The sequence below is a fragment of the Mus caroli genome, chromosome 5, assembly GCF_900094665.2.
Source record: "Mus caroli chromosome 5, CAROLI_EIJ_v1.1, whole genome shotgun sequence".
Lineage (NCBI taxonomy): Eukaryota > Metazoa > Chordata > Mammalia > Rodentia > Muridae > Mus > Mus caroli.
In genome coordinates this window covers 84145851-84162049 of record NC_034574.1, presented here as the reverse complement: position 1 = coordinate 84162049, position 16199 = coordinate 84145851, and the positions used below count along the sequence as shown (strand labels likewise).

Sequence of the window (16199 nt, the reverse complement as noted above, 5' to 3'; positions counted from 1 at the left end):
TAGGGAAGTGGGGGGCGCTATGGGGGACTTTTGGGATAGCATTGGAAATGTAATTGAGGAAAATATGAAATAAAAATATTAAAAATTAAAAAAAAGAATGTTTTTTAGAAAAAGCAGTCATTATCACAAAATTTTATTTGAATGACCTCTACAAAACTTTAGATGATGCAAAGTAACTTGTGGAGATTTCCTTGAACTTAGGAAAATGAGTTAGACTGGAAGACATTCTGTCTTGTGCACATTACCTACATTGGTTAACATGTCCTACCCTCCTTTTGCATCTGCCGAGCTTTCATTCTTCCTCCTCGATCTCATACAAATGTCACTAGAGTTGGTTAGCTCCTTGGACTAAGTTTACTGTTTACTCATTGGCCCATGACATTCACAGGATAGTTTTTCTAGGTAATGTCCTGAATATATTAGGATATTCCGTCAAAGGAAGTCAAACTCTGGGTTTCCCTTACCCACTCTTCAGATTCTAGTGTAAAGCACTTGGAATCATTGCCTTATGATTTTTCTGTGTTTCTCTGCAATGAAGCACAGAGAAGTCCATGCATGCATATCACAGTCTGAAGCCTGAGATGACTATACTGGAGAAAGAGTGGAGTTTCCCATATGAGCAAGGTGGTGGAAGTTTAAAGCTTGATCGAGATTATGATTCATTGTTTTGGAATTATATGGCAGCTTCATGTTGCTAGGCAAACCCTGATGGGCAGACACTTTTGAAACCTCTACAGTGTCACAGCTGATAATGTCTCATTGGCTAAGGCAAGTCTTATCATCACACTTAAACTTTAAAGTATGGGATAATAATAATAGCAAAGTCATGTTGAGAAAAGGGTGTGCGTGACTACTTTTTGTAGTTGACAATACAATTGTTTGTGTCCCAGCTGCCATTTCTTATCAATTGTCACTAATACTAGAATAAAATAAAAAGTGTTCTTTATGGCAACTGGGATCTATTGTCCTATTCCCATACCTGGTCATTAGTGTCACTACACATGTTACAAACCGTCACAGATAGATTCACAGAAAATGTCCCTCATATAAGACATAGTTGCTAACCCTTAAAACCCACAGTCTTATTATAGAGATACTTATTTTGAAAATTCAATTACTCAAGCAATAATTGAGTGATGGCTGTGGTGTGTGCCGCAGTAAGGTGTTGGGGCCACTGAGTATGTCTGGAGAACCTAACTAAGCCTGAGGTTTGTGGGTAGATGTGGGTGGGCTAGCCTTTCCAGGGAAGAAACATAAAGATGAGCCAACACACTTGGTAAGGGGGCTGTGTTTGCAATCAGAGGGGAAAGGAACTTGGAAAGTGACTTGAATCTTGGAAGTACCACAGGAAGGCTGAGGTCGCTGCTCTGTAGGTAAAAGGGAGCAACAGGAGAGGAGATGCAACAGGCAGGTGTTTTGTAGCACACTAAATATATAATAAAACCTGAAGTCAATGGTTAACTTATTTCTGGAGGGAAGAAGGAAGACCAGCTTCATAATCACTTCCGACATTCTTACTTGAAGAGAACTGTTTTTTCTATCCAAGTAAGGACAATAGGTATGGAGCAAAGGTTACTTCATCTTTAAATGGAGGTGGTGACAGGGGTGATGAAAGACACTAGGTGTTCAGTCAATGCATGCACCTCAGAAAATTGCAAGGGTGACATGTGGTCACAGGGTGTGGAAAGATGACTCACGTGGACACGACTAGAGATGTAAAGGAATGCTAAAATGCTCTTTAACAGCTTAGCACAAAAGAAAAAGGATGTGATGGTTAACCTTCTGGCAGCCGCTGCCATGCCTCGTGAGAGGGTGTCTCTAGCTTGTGCTTTCTGTGTCATTGCTTCCTCGGGAAACTTTATGGTCCTGGTTCCCAGGGCTGGCACTTAAGAATCAAAACTATCACGAGAAATACGTCATCCGGCACATTCGCCAGTTCCACCGCAGGTAGTGAATTTTAAACTCTGTGCCACTGTGCATCTCTCTGTGGTCCTTCAGTATGAGGATGGATGTATCTAAATGGAATTGACTGGGCTAATATTTAGTGAAAACTATGTTTTGTATTCCAGAGAGGAAAAAAAAACGTATTTGTGCTTCTAAACAGTCTGTGTTTAGGTGGAGCAACAGAGACCAAGGCCATGAGGTTTTCTGGTGTTGTTTGTCTTTCTAGTTTGTCTGTTGGTCATCTTTAAAGAATCACTCTGTGGCCCCGGCTGGATTTCTTTCTAACTGTGTAACAGCAAACTTTGAAAAGCAACATCACTTTCAGAGTAGCGACACAGAAAAGGTCCCAGTTCTCTCGTGAGAATGTCAGCCTCCTTGTATACATATATAATTGTCTAAATTAAAATGGTTGGAGGAGTTTCCCGTGCTTCTACATGCAAACTACGTAGGCATGGCCTCTCAGACATACCCACCATAATGAATGGGGAGACAAGCTTTAGGAAAAGAAAGGACAGGAGTAACAACCAGAAAAACCTGAATGGCATAGGGCTGGAGAAATGGTATGACTCAGGAGGTAAAGCAACCCTCCACTTTCTCAGACCGGAGTTATACAGGGATGCTTCAGTGCTTGCTGAGCCAGAGAGCAAAGGGCTCTTTAGCATGTGGCCCATCATTGAACTTTCCATGGCAACAGGATCAGGCGCAACCAAGGTAATGGATCAAACTTAACTGGGTTGCTGCTCCTTTTTTAAAAAAATATATTTTACTGATTTATCAACTGATTTATTTACTGTGTGTCTTCCTCTGTCGCTTTCTCTATGTCTCTCTGTGTGTGTCTGTGTTTGTCTCTTTCTCCTCCATCCCTCTTTATATTAAATCAAATCTTTATATACCTGGCTAGCTATTTCATAGATATGAACACCTAAAACAATGTCAGCTGTGCCGTTAGAAAACATTGAATGGAGCCATATAACTACCCAGTTGCCTAGATAAATCAAAAGTTACTCTCTATGAACTTGCTCAACACAATGAAGCATCTTTGCTGGCTGTGGAAGACGTCAGCTGTCATTGCATTTATATTCTGGTTGACACGTTGTTAAATACTGCTATGACATTTCTATTGACCGTTTGGAAACTGATTGACAATATCTCCCTTTCACAGTGTCTTTTTACAAGCAACAGGACAATCTTGTGCTATTTTTTTTACCATCCTTTCTGGTGCCTTCTCTCACCTTCCCCCTTTCTTTCAGGCACAGGACACTGACTGCCATCAGTGGTACACTGAGAAACTACCCACGATGTTGGAGAGTCCTCCGTATCTCTTGCCAGGTCCTTGATCTCAGCAGTTTGCCGTAATCAACCTAAAATAGGTGTTCAATGTCTTTCTCCTAGGTAACCACATCTTAGGATGCTCAAAACAACTGCAAAAGCAATCTTGTTATAGTATAAGAAACCTTTACAAAGGCAATCCCTTTGTTCCCATGGTTTTCCTTTTGCGCTTCAACCTTAACTCTTTCCTACAAAAATACTGCCATTCCGTGTCAAATACACAATACTAATTGAATGTGTTTAGAGATTCGCTTCATTTCCAAGACTTCATAATAAGTACCTTGCTCTCTGTGAGCAACAGTGAAGGTGGCTGGCCCTGAGATCTCATGGTGACCTCCATGCTTCTGTCTGTTCTTAGAAGTGGCCTGGGTGGGTATTGTGAGCACAGGCTTTCCCAGAGAACTGCTTTTGCAGCCTCTACCAGTTTCTCAACTTACCGAGACAGACTGTAGGTTAAAGTATTACTCTTCCCTTATAGTAAAGCTAGACTATGGAGTGAGATGATAATCACATACCCCAAAAAGCTGACATTTAAGTCAGACTGATCAACCATATTGTCAACTTAAGTGAACGACCCTGAGATAGAGTTGGACATGGGATATAGCTGAAGAACAGTCTATTTCCTTAGAAACTGGGAACATTCTCTTACCACTCCATGTGGTGGAAGGCACATTTAGGACTAAGGCACCAAAAGACTTTTATCTGAAATGAATTTTGACATATCCCAAAACTATAAATTCCAGAGGCTTATTTACTGTTTGCATGGCTATATGCCCCATATATATTCAGAATGCACCTCACATGACACAAACTCAACCAATCAAAAAATGCATCTGAGAATCCAGGCACTCGAGTAAACTCTGGACACAGCATATGTGTATAATCCCTGTGGATCCTTCTTGTTCATCAGACGACTGCCCAGCTGGTCCATCCATATCTAAGCAGTCTGTCTTTGCCTTAAACAATTTCTAGCTATGCATTAACTTTAGATTCAAATGACGGACTTGTGGCTGATGATACCAATATCAAAAGCTTTTTGAAAAGTTTAATTACTTCAGTGTCTTCAGCATGAAAATCTCAAAGCTAAGGATCAATTACCTGCCACCACTCGACTGCTTAATAAACAAACCAACAGGCTAACCTTTAACCAGGGTCAAAGTAAGTAGGCAAACAAACAAACAAAAGTCCTTCATCTTAAAAGACACTCAGGAGGCTTCTTCCATCAACAAGCAAAAATATATAAAGACCTTTATGGACTCTGTTATCTTTTACACAAGCTGTAAAAAAAAAAATTAAAAAAACATAAAAATCAGATAGCCATTCACTGACTTATGAAAATAGAAATTCTGACTAGGACTCTAGGTGTTTCAAATGTAGAAACCAGGCCTTGTCTTTTCCTAGAGCTAATAAGATTCCTACCAAGATAAGTAAACTCACAAACAGGCTCCAGTGAGAAAACAACTCAAAGCTACCCTGTTGCTGTTATTGACTTTAAATTTGCTTTTGACTATTTCTTTATCTAAAGTCATGATTTTATGTAAAATTTCTTATGGACTCAACCAATGCTCATAATTTGGAGTTGAGGACCACATCTCTGCTTTCATCTACAGGGTTTTCTTCTAGATCCCAACAGGACTAGTAAAGTTGTACCTTTAACTGACACCAGAAGACAAGACCTGGTGATGAAATACGAACACTTTCCTAAACTTCAACACATGCAAACTGTATATTACTTGTAATTCTCACCCAAGCTACCAATATTCTTTTCATTGCACCAACACCAGTACCATATTTTGTGGACTTCTTGTCTAGTTATTCAAAGTATTATTAATATTTTCAGTCTACTTTTATGATATTAAAAACAACCCTCTTTCACATGCATTCCTGTAAAACTAAAAGAAAAATTGTCTTTAGAAAACATAAATGCTACTTTGGAAAAATTATTGATGGCATTAAAAACTGGAAGTAAGTTTTATAGGGTGGCAATTGCTGACATCTTAGCACTTATTGGAATCATAACTGCTATTATGGAAAGCATACAAATGGCTCAGTTTACCAATGAGAGAGCTAAAAATGTTTCAAAGATAGAAAGAACTCAAGAAAAATTATACATAGATATTTTTTTCAGACAGGCTGGATGTCCATAATAATATCACTGACTGGCTTGGGCAACAAAATGAAGCTATTAAATCTTGACTACTAATTGCTATTACAATTCACTTGTATTTGTAGCTCTGCTTTGCCTGATAGGGACAATATAAATATCCAAGGGAATTGGTTAAAAACTATCTACATAGAGTATGGTCTCAAAACAACTCTTCTATTGACCTTGGACAGTTACATCAAGATATATATTCATTAGAATAGTCCCGTTTGTCAAAAGCCTGTGACCAACACTTTGCAGATGAATTGTAAGGTATGTTACATCTCAATCCTTTTAATATTTTACATGATCAAACTTCTAAAACCCTGATTAAATTTAATGTTAGCTGCTACCATCCTTTTATTGCCAGAGATGATGGATGGCCCAAGAAAAAGCTGATTTTTCATGTCACCATGTTACTACAAAATGGCAATGGGAGAAGGTCTGTAATTCCTTTCTCAAACACAACTCCTGACCCAAATACAGTAATGTGGTGTGATTCACAAGTATCCACGCATAAGGCCTAGGAGGGCTGTAAAGCCTAGAAGGACTACCCCCAGGGCAAAACAAAGCCACAAGGGCAAAGAAGTATGGAAGAACTCAGAGAAGGGATCAAGAAATCTGTTTGACAAGCTCTGCTTGCAATTTCCATCTCTAGTACTATCTAAACAATATATAAACTCAGTGGGAAAAATAAAAAATGGTTCTTGAAGTGAACCATTGAGTCTTTCTACTATAACCCTCGTTCCAGGTCCTGCTGATGCTCAAGGTTGTGTTGGTTGAGGTGCAAGAACATAAATAGTAAGGTTAAAACTTGGTGTGGGAGAGAAATACAAAATAGACAGGACAAGAAGGTCACACTAGGAAGATGTAGTTTAGTTGGGACCAACTGAATGAAATGCAAGATAGTATAAAAGATGTTGTTGGCTAAGCACGATGAGGAAGCCTGAAAAAGATAAGAATGAGCATGAAGGCATGAGGATTGGGTGCTTTAACAGTCAGTCAGATGAAGAACAAACTAAACTAAAAAAGCACTCAGAGACAGAGAATCAGTGAAGAACATGGTGAAGTTCTGAGGTGTTGAGTTACAGCCTTGTAGATCAGCAGTGCAGTGGGAAGGAGAAGGCGAGCCATGTGCCCAGGTACACATCTTGCTGCCAGCAGTGTGCTCAGCAATTTGCTTGCATGAGTTAATTAGCTCGTGTATGGTGATTATTGCATTTCATCTTTTTGACAACTTTCTAAGATAGGTATTATTATCGCCATTTTTCAATGATAAAATCAAGTCTCAGGGGTAAAGCGATTTACTTAAGATCATAATTGTCTCAAGCAATAGAGCCAGGATTCAAACTCAAGTCAGCCTGACTCTGGAGTGTAGTCATCTATAAAAAGTCAGATGCAATATAAAAAGTGTATGGAGGGGAAGGTAACTCTGAGGTTTCAAATGCAGAGCCTTCACAAAGAAGAGAGACACAATGAAATGTTTGGCACTACGTTTCGCAGTTTCTTAGAGGAAAAGTAAGTGCCTTCCCTGCCCTGTGATGTCTTAGATTTAAATTTTGAGGAACAGATTTCACCAAACTGTTTGCTGTCTCTTGTGTTACTTTCACTTGGAAAATCCCTCCTCCTTCCCATACCTGTTTCCCACACACATATACATCCTGAGTTAGCCCCACCTCTTCTCTTTGCTCACACTCTACACCATCTATACATCCTGGGTCAAATTCTCTGGTCTGGTAAAAAATGTTTCAAGCGGATTATGGAGCTAGAATCTCCATTCACACTCATTCCAGGATCCTTAAAGTCATACAGGATGCTTTCTATTTTTTTTCCACACCTATTCATTTGACCAACCATCCCAACTCCCCTTTTAAGTTATATCTACCATCTAACCACCTCATACTACTTAAAGCCATTACTACCCTTGTCCACACCCAATCATCTCTTACTTGGATAATTATAATAGCCTCTTAACACCTGTACTCTCAACAGTCTAGCCAACGATCCTGTTGAAAACAAGTCAAACACCAAGTCTTTGCTAGCTGTTTCTTAAATAGTAAAACCCAAATGCCTTTCTGCAGCCTTTATGGTCCAATGTGATATAAAACCCCTGCTGCCTCTTCTTCTGAGGTTTCCCATAATGTAATTCCCTTTATTTACTGGGTCCAGTTACAATGGGCCACTTGTAACTCATCAAAACTACCACGCAGAGCAAAATTCGATGGCACACACTAGGTACTGGGGACTTTTCAGTACTAGTTCCATTACTAGGGATATTAAGACAGAAGAGTCATGAACTCAAGGCCAGCATTGGAAACATAGCTTGCTTATGGCCAGCCTGAACACACAAAGTCTCTGTCTCAAAAAAAAAATCACAAAACAAAAATAAAAATAAAACTGTTGCGGAAAATATTTTAAAAGATTGGCAAGTTCCCACACTACACCGGGCACTGACAGGCCATATGGCTGTAGTGGGATGTTCTCATCTCGGCAGACTCTCTGGCCCAGAGCTCCTGAGTTCCCTTGGTAGGTCGTTAACACTCCTGCCCCATGCAATGACCACCCACCTCACAGTTAGATGTCACAATACCCAGTAACCTGGTAAAATCAAAACTTTTAGAGTTTATAATTGTTCAGATTTATATCTCAACAAATTCTCAATTCACAAGATGCCCACACAATAATTTCAGAACCAACTGATAATGATACAAACTGCCCACCTAGATTAGACAAGTTATCAATTATTCTATGCCTATCTGGTATATAGCTACCCATGGCTATTTAAGGCCACATGCAATCTGGATCATCTTCCTCTTGCTCCATCTTTCCTCCTTCTCCCTACCTTTCTCCTCCATCTTTGTCTCTGCAACTCTTTGCTCCACCTCCCTTTTCCCTGTCCAATAACAGGCTTCTTGCTGTACTCATAATGAAATTAATTGGACAGGGAAATCCTGCTACATAAAACTGCCAAATATGGTCTCCTGAAGATCTTCACAATGACCCCTCTAGGTACCTGGAATGATCCTCTCTTACAACAACATGGTGTTTTCTCCCATTTTGCAGAGATGGGCAAGGAATGGCTATTCCAGAGGCCGGGAGCTCGCCCCAGATGAGGTAATCAGCATCTAGAACTGCAGCATTCCCATCTCTTCACTGTGCTGATCAGTTCTAATCAGTCAATCAGTCTCTGCAGACAGAGCTTCTTTTCATGAGTTTGTGTTCATTGTGTGAGTCTGGGTACGTGTGTGTGTGAGTCTGGGTACGTGTGTGTGTGTGTGTGTGTGTGTGTGTGTGTGTGTGTGTGTTTGCCTCTAAGACACAGCTATATACCATGTGGACAGTACCCTCAGAGTCCAGAAAAGAGTGTTGCATACCCCAAAGCTGGAGTTACAGAATGCTGCAAACCATCATGTATGTGCTGTTAATTGAATCCATTTGTCTGGAGGAGCAGCCAGTACTCTTGACTGCTAAGGCAACTCTCCAGCCCCACTTATTTTGTAACATTAAGCACCATTTCATATGCTATAAAACATACTTATTTGCTTATTATTGTGGACAAACTTTGTCTATTTAGATCACAATTGTATCTCACAGGATGGATTCTTAACATATACTCAATAAATAATTAAAAACTGAATGAATCTAAACGGAAGGTTCCCAGGAATGAGTTGGATATGCACCTTCTTAGGTTTCAGATAGATGTCTATTCAGTCAAATAGGGCCACACTTGTAGAAATTATAGATTTCATATTCTGTTACTCCCACACATGTCTATGTTCAGGTATCATGGAAATGACAAGAAAACTTCCAGTTTACTGTCTCAGAGGTGAAAGGGCTTTGTCGCACACTCTCTTCCCCTTACCATGGAAGAGCACACTAATGAGGATGCATAGACCGTATGCTTGCAAAGGTGGGAAACTTTGCAAAGGTGCAAAACTGAGTTCTCCCCATTGGTTTGCTTGACTGCTAACCCCAGAACCCGAGAATATGGCTGGATAGTAATATGGGGGTTGGGGATTTTGCTCAGTGGTAGTGTGCTTGCCTAGCAAGCACAAGGCCCTGGGTTCGTTCCTCAGCTCTGGAAAAAAAAAAGACAATACATGCTGCCTGAGTTCATTACAGTGAGGTCTAATGTAAGGTCTGATGTCATCACTGGTGTACATGGACATTTCCAGAAGGAAGGTATTGTGAAGCTTATAACGAAAAGATGAACACCTACGTGCAAAAGAGAAAAGATACAGTGGGAGCCCTCACATCACCTCCATCTGAGTGTTTTGCCTCTGGAAGCATGTGTGATCCACTGGGGCTACATGGGGCAACTTGGTTGTTGCAGTTTGCTCTGGCAGCATTAATGAAGTACTGCAGACACCAAAATGGACGAAAACAGCATCCCTGAGTGAGGAGCTCTCAATGCCCTGACTGCCACCTTAACTCCAGGCCTCAATGCCCTGACTGCCACCTTAACTCCAGGCCTCAGGAGGAGAGGGCTGTGACTTGAGGTCATGTATTTAGATATACCTTTATTATAATAGTTTATCCTGTACTCAAGCATAATCCTTATGAGAGAGAAAGAGGAAACTGCAAAATTGTTTAAGAAGAAAAGGAAAAGCAAACCACGAATAGTCTTTGAATATATCTGTGCCTTTGAGCTTTAATACAGAAAATACTGCTCACAGTTCACACGTGTAAGCCTCACTCCCCCAAACTATAATATAAGCAGACATAAAACATCTGGAAGGAGCTATATGTGGATATGGTTAAGACATAATACATATAAGTACAAAATTAGCGTCACTGACAGTTTTTATGGTTGATACCATCATTTCTATGCACTGCCCTGTAGCCTTGAAACAACACATTCTGAAAACCCCATCCATTTCAGAAACTGAACCCACCTATTCTGTTTGTGAGAGAGGAAAATAAAATGGTCATTCCTGTTCCATCTCTCTCCCTCGTTACCAGTCCTTCCCTGCATTGTTTCTCTGTTTAGTGTAAACCTGTAGAGAGGTGTGGTCAGGATGGTAAGGGCGGGAGGAGGGAGGGGCAGGCAGTAAGCAGTAGACATTCCAGTTCTTTCCGTTCCATCTCAAACCCTGTGGGATAATGCTTCCTAAAGCTGAAACCAAGCCATTAGAGCCTCAGATGTTTGTAGAAACCTCTGTGTGTTGGGCCTGAGGGAGAGATGAGGCTGGAGAAATAACCAACGGGAGCAGGGTTGAGCTAGCAGCCGGGGACATCATCAGTCCCATGTCCAGCTGAGCAAACCCATTTGGTGAACTGTGTCAATAAACACAGTGTCACTGTGAGTGTGTAGGGCTAGAGGCTCCATGTCAGCTGGAAACTCAGACGGTGCTGCTTGCCGCCCGTACTCTGTCATCTCTCCTTTTAGTATCTTTGGGATATAGACTGCTTTGTCATAAATGTATGGTATAGTCTTCAAAACTTCAACAGAAAACAGATGAAGGATATTATAGAAGAAAGCCAGTAGGATCATTCTAAAACAGCAATGTAGGAAGGAAACCGAGACTTCTCAAATATTTATTGCGTGATTATTGAGAAAAAATTTCTATACATGAAAAGAGTTTTGTCATATAGGTGCTTTTAAATACTGATGTGGGGGTTAGAGAGATGGTTTAGCAGCTCAGATCAGGTAGTGCTCTTATAGAAGATCTTAGTTCAGTTCCCAACACTTATTTTGAGTGACTCACACCAATTGTTTCTCCAGCTTTAGAGGACCCAACATCTCTGGCCTTTTCCGGCCCCTCTGCTTACATGTATATACTCCTCATATAGACACAAACATAATTAAAAACAGTAAAAATTAATTTAAAAATATTAAATACTGCCTTAAGGTAGATGGATGGCAGAGGCATGCTCAGAAAGTTGAGGGAGGATAGTAAATATTGGTCAGAGGCTAAAGGCATCCATGAATTTTCTTGAGTCTTATCATCGAGGATCAATACAAAGGGAAACACCCGTTCAATGTACTGCTAATTTTAAGGTTCTTTCTTACTCTTGGCATTGCAGAAAAGGCCTACTGGGACTCTGGGCTCTTCACAGAGGTTCCAAGAAAGCAATGCCGCTAACACTGGGCAGTCGACATGGACAGTACCACAGTGGATAGGGTGAGATGCTGGAATCAAGCAAGCCGAACAATCATGAGAAGTGCTATTGGATAGGAACCTTCTGGGTGTTTTGTGGTGTGTTCAGATAGCTATGGCAGCAGAGATCCTGCAGAGGTGTCACACTCTTATTGTTGAAGCTGTGTAACGCTGCCTGAGTAACCAGTATAGGGGATTAGATTTACTCAATAGGCTAATTATTTTGTCAAGGTACAGGAAAGCATCTCTCCATAATTGATAAGTATATAGAATTGAAAATGATAGTCAAGCTTAGTTATTAAAATCCATTTAAAACAGCAACATCCAAATTCAAAGTTTTATTACTTTACAAAAGGTCTATGGAGAACAGTCTGGTACTTGCCTTCCTAGGTGGAGAGAGGCATCTCATAGCTGCTTCCATCTTATACCTCAACTAATTCTCCTTCGTTCTACAGTTTTCACTTTGCCCCTTTGATGTCATGATACATACGCCCCTGGGAGTTCCTTTAGTTTAAACAGCACTGTTACCTTGGGGACACTGGAGGACACCCCACCCTTTCCTCACTAGGTTCATTTACATTGAAACATCATTCCCACCAGTGCAACCTACTTTCCATGCATGGCCCGAGTTCCTGCATTAATGAGCCAAACTTCTCTGCTAGGAAAATTTTCTTCTCCATTTGAATCTCCCTACATCTGCTTTGCTCATCTTGGCGGAAGTCATCATGGAAACTTTCACAGATACTTACAAAGCAGTCACGCTCTCCCTGTGGCAATTTGCAGCCAAATGCTACCTGTGAGATCATGGTGTGTCCCATGGTAAAGTCCCTCCCTCTCAATGGGGGAGAGGGAACCATCCCTTATTTCAAGTTCCATCCTGATGAACAACCTGAAGAGCAACATGTCAAAGCCTATTCATCTGGGTGGCTGAGTTGCAACCTTACCAGCAAGGTCTTCTCCACAGAATCCAGCTCATCCTTGGCACTGTGGATCTGTGAACCACCAGTGCGGCAGAGGAAAATAAGAAAAACCTTGTGTGTACATCTTATGATAGGAGCAGGATATTCTGCTCTTTCAACCTACATCCCTCCAAACGTCTCTGTGCTTTTATGTGGTTATTTGGCAGTACTCTGCTGAATGTCCAAGACACTAAACAATAAAACTGAAAGGGAACACTGAGAGACAGTAGTCCCCATTGCCTGTGGGGATTCATTCTGAGACTTCCAAGGGCTGTTTGGAACTGTGGATAGCACTAAGGTAACACAGCTATGAAGTTTCTGTCTTTACACATGTGGCAAAGCTTAGTTTATAACTCAGACACAGAAAATACCAGAATAGGATAATTAGAACACTATAACTATAACCGTTTTGTGAACAAATATCCTCTCTCAAAATATTTTACTCAGCCAGACATGGTGATGTATGCCTTTAATCCCATCACTTGGTAGGCAGAGGCAGGCAACTCTGTAAGTTTAAAGCCAGGCTGGTCCATTTAAGGAATTCCAGACCTGCCAAGGCTACATAGCAAGACAGTATCCTGTAAAAACAAATGAACAAAACTCCAAGCCCACAGTATCTTATTGTATGAAACAAGACGATGATACTGTGGTGTTTTCCTGATTTCCTGACTCTGATTACAGAAGCAGAGTCCTGGGACAGAGGAGATGGCTGTAATCACTGCTAAGCTGGCACACAGAGTGGATGCAGAGCTCTTAGGTGATAGCACTGTATCTAAAGCAACCTTGCCAGTTCTACATGAATATATATATATATATAGTTATCCATTCATCCACTGATGGACAACTAGGTTCAATCAATCCTTTGCTAAAGCAAATGAAGAGGCAAGAAACGTGTGAACACAGGGATCTCTATGGTAGGGTGTGGGCTTCTCTGGCTCACTCTGCCCAGGAGGAACCAGTGGCTTTACACAGGAGTCCTAGTCTAAATTTCTTGAGAAACCTCCAAACTGATTTCCACAATGGCTATATTAATTTGCATACTCAACAATAGTGAATAAGGACTCCTTTCTCTCCGCATCTTCTCCAGCATTTGTTGTCAGATGTGTTGCTGAGGGCCATCCTGAAGGATACTTCAATATATTTTAATATGTGGGGTTTTTTTAATGGCTAAGGATACTGAACACTTTTTAAAAGGTATTGGCCATTTGTATTTCTTTTTTAGAAACTATTTAGTCCACTTGTCTATTTGTTAATCGGTGATTTTATTCTCTTGGTAACTAATTTCTGCAATAGTTTATATATTTTGGATGTTAGTCCTTTGTCTGAAGTACAGCCGGCAAAGGTTTTCCTCCCATCCCAAAGGATGTCTGTTTGCTGTGCTAATTGTTTTCTTTACTGTACAGAAACTTGTTTTCATGGAGCCCCGTCTGTGACACTGGGGTTAGTTCCTGGGCTGGTGCTCTAGATGTCCTTTCATAAGCATCTCAACATGTTCACCCAGCAACACATGTGTAGAGATGCAGACATGTTTATGTAGAGAGTCAGTGTTGTCATACTGGACCTTAAACAACACTGGGGCTCCTAGCAACCAGAGCCCCTGAGGGCAGCTGGATATCCTTCCACAAGGTGCATCTTGTTCACATTCACTGCTCCACCTAGTACATATGATTGCATACATTTGACTGTCTGCCTTTCTTTCCATAATCATTGGGTGTAAACTGCTTAATTTGGATCTGGTCCCTATTACACTCCAGAACCTTACCCATAGGAGGTCTGTGCCCTAGGACACTTGCAAATGTCTGCATTTAAAATTTTGTTAAGCATCATATAAAAGTTGTATAAATGATCAACTAGTGACTAAGTTCCACGTAAAAAAGTTTAAAATATAAATTTTTAGGGGCTGGACAGTTGGCTCCATTGTTAAGAGCCTGGCTATTACTTCAGAGAACCCAGGTTCAATTTCTAGCACCCAGTAGTGACTTACAACTGTCTGTAACTCTAGTTCTCATGGATCAGACTGCTCTGGAACTAGCCTTCTCTCCTGTAAGCATGCATGGGCTGCATTGACATACATGCAAGCAAAACACTCATGCACATAAAGGAAAAAAAAAGAAAATGAAATCCAAATTTTAAAATCTCATTGTTTATTCCTTTAATTTGTAACAATACATCTATAACTCATAAGTACTCCAAAGAGTCCTGCTGCTTTGGTCATGACAACAAGCCCAGACATAGAATATCTAACCAAAGTTCCACTACCAGGCATGAGAAACTTCCCTTTGAATTGTTGGTCAGGGAGGTCTAAGAGCCTCCAAAAGCATATGGGCTATTGCCAGTAGCCTTGGCTGCCTCTTAGAACTAGAAAGTAAGACCTATTGCTTCAGACACCACACACAGGACTTAGAGGAGTCCATCTGGAATGGAAGTGGAAGCCTCCTTGATGAAGGCTGAATCTCATAGTATCCAAAGGTACTATGCAAGATATCAAGAGAGAGAGAGAGGGAGAGGGAGAGGGAGAGGGAGAGGGAGAGGGAGAGGGAGAAGTCCTGGCCACCTGTAAAGCCTAGGAACCACAATGATTATGTCTAGCAATGATGTAACCCCACTAGTGAAGTAGTGGTACTTATATCTTAGGGATAATCAACAACTGTGTGAATTTAGGGTCTATTCACCAGGATAGAGTTGATGCCCGGTACTATACATCTAGTCACCTACATGTGGCTGGGGAGGTCATAGACCCTAGAAAAGAACCTACTTCTGTCAGTTTCCTAAACCAATATAATTTCTAAGTATATTCTACTAACACAGTTGGTACACCTACAACATGTCAACTTAGATAGGTGACATTTCATAAGGCCCCACTCCTCAGTGAAGAGCTACAGGAAATAAATAAGTGCTCAGAGAGGGAGAATCAGTCTTCTACAGGGATCATCTCCCTGATAGGTTATCCAATCCCAAGTGGTCAGCCCTAAACATATATACATTAGAAGCATCACTAAGTGGGTTCAGTAGGTTAAGTATACACATGCATGCACACACACACACACACACACACACATATGTACATGTATTATATATGTGTGCATATATATACATATATATACATACATACATACATATATGATAATAATAATTGTAGAAGAACAGATTATGAACTTGAAAGGGTGCCACGGGAGAAGTTGGAGGGTAAAAGAGAGGGGTGAAAATGATGTAAATCCAGTAGTTGTTTGACATTCATAAAACCAATTTTTAAAAAGTGAATGGCTGAATACAGAGCATAAATGTCTAAGTAGAGTGTAAGCTGACTGTCATAAAAAACACAATAGGGGTGACCAAAGGGTTAAATGGGTAAAGCTGTTTGTTACCAAGGCTGTTGACCCAACACTGATCCCAGGGATCCACATGGTGGAAGAAGTGAACCACTTCCCTCGGGCTGTCCTCCGACACCCATATGCATGAGGTGACACATGAGTGCCTCCCATCTCGATATGAGCACATGTAATAAAAATTAATTCAAAGATAAAACATAGGTCTCCAAGTCTACAATCAGATAGAGTAACTGTTTCATTTCAAAAAAAAATACAAGAAGAAATTTAATCTCACCACCAAATATTGCTAAGCCTGACATCACAGTTCTGGAATCTCAGCTACCTGGGAAGCAGAAGATGAAAGAGCTCAAATTTTAGGCTTGCCTGGGAAATTTCTTTCTGTCTCTGTCTCTGT

The 16199-nt window shown here is 40.7% G+C and overlaps 1 protein-coding gene across 1 annotated transcript in view; it reads right to left on the bottom strand.

Annotated features, from left to right (window-relative positions):
• Mthfd2l (methylenetetrahydrofolate dehydrogenase (NADP+ dependent) 2 like) overlaps nt 1-16199 on the bottom strand; it is a 92254-nt gene that overhangs the window by 5041 nt on the left and 71014 nt on the right. The gene's annotated exons all lie outside the window — the stretch shown is intronic.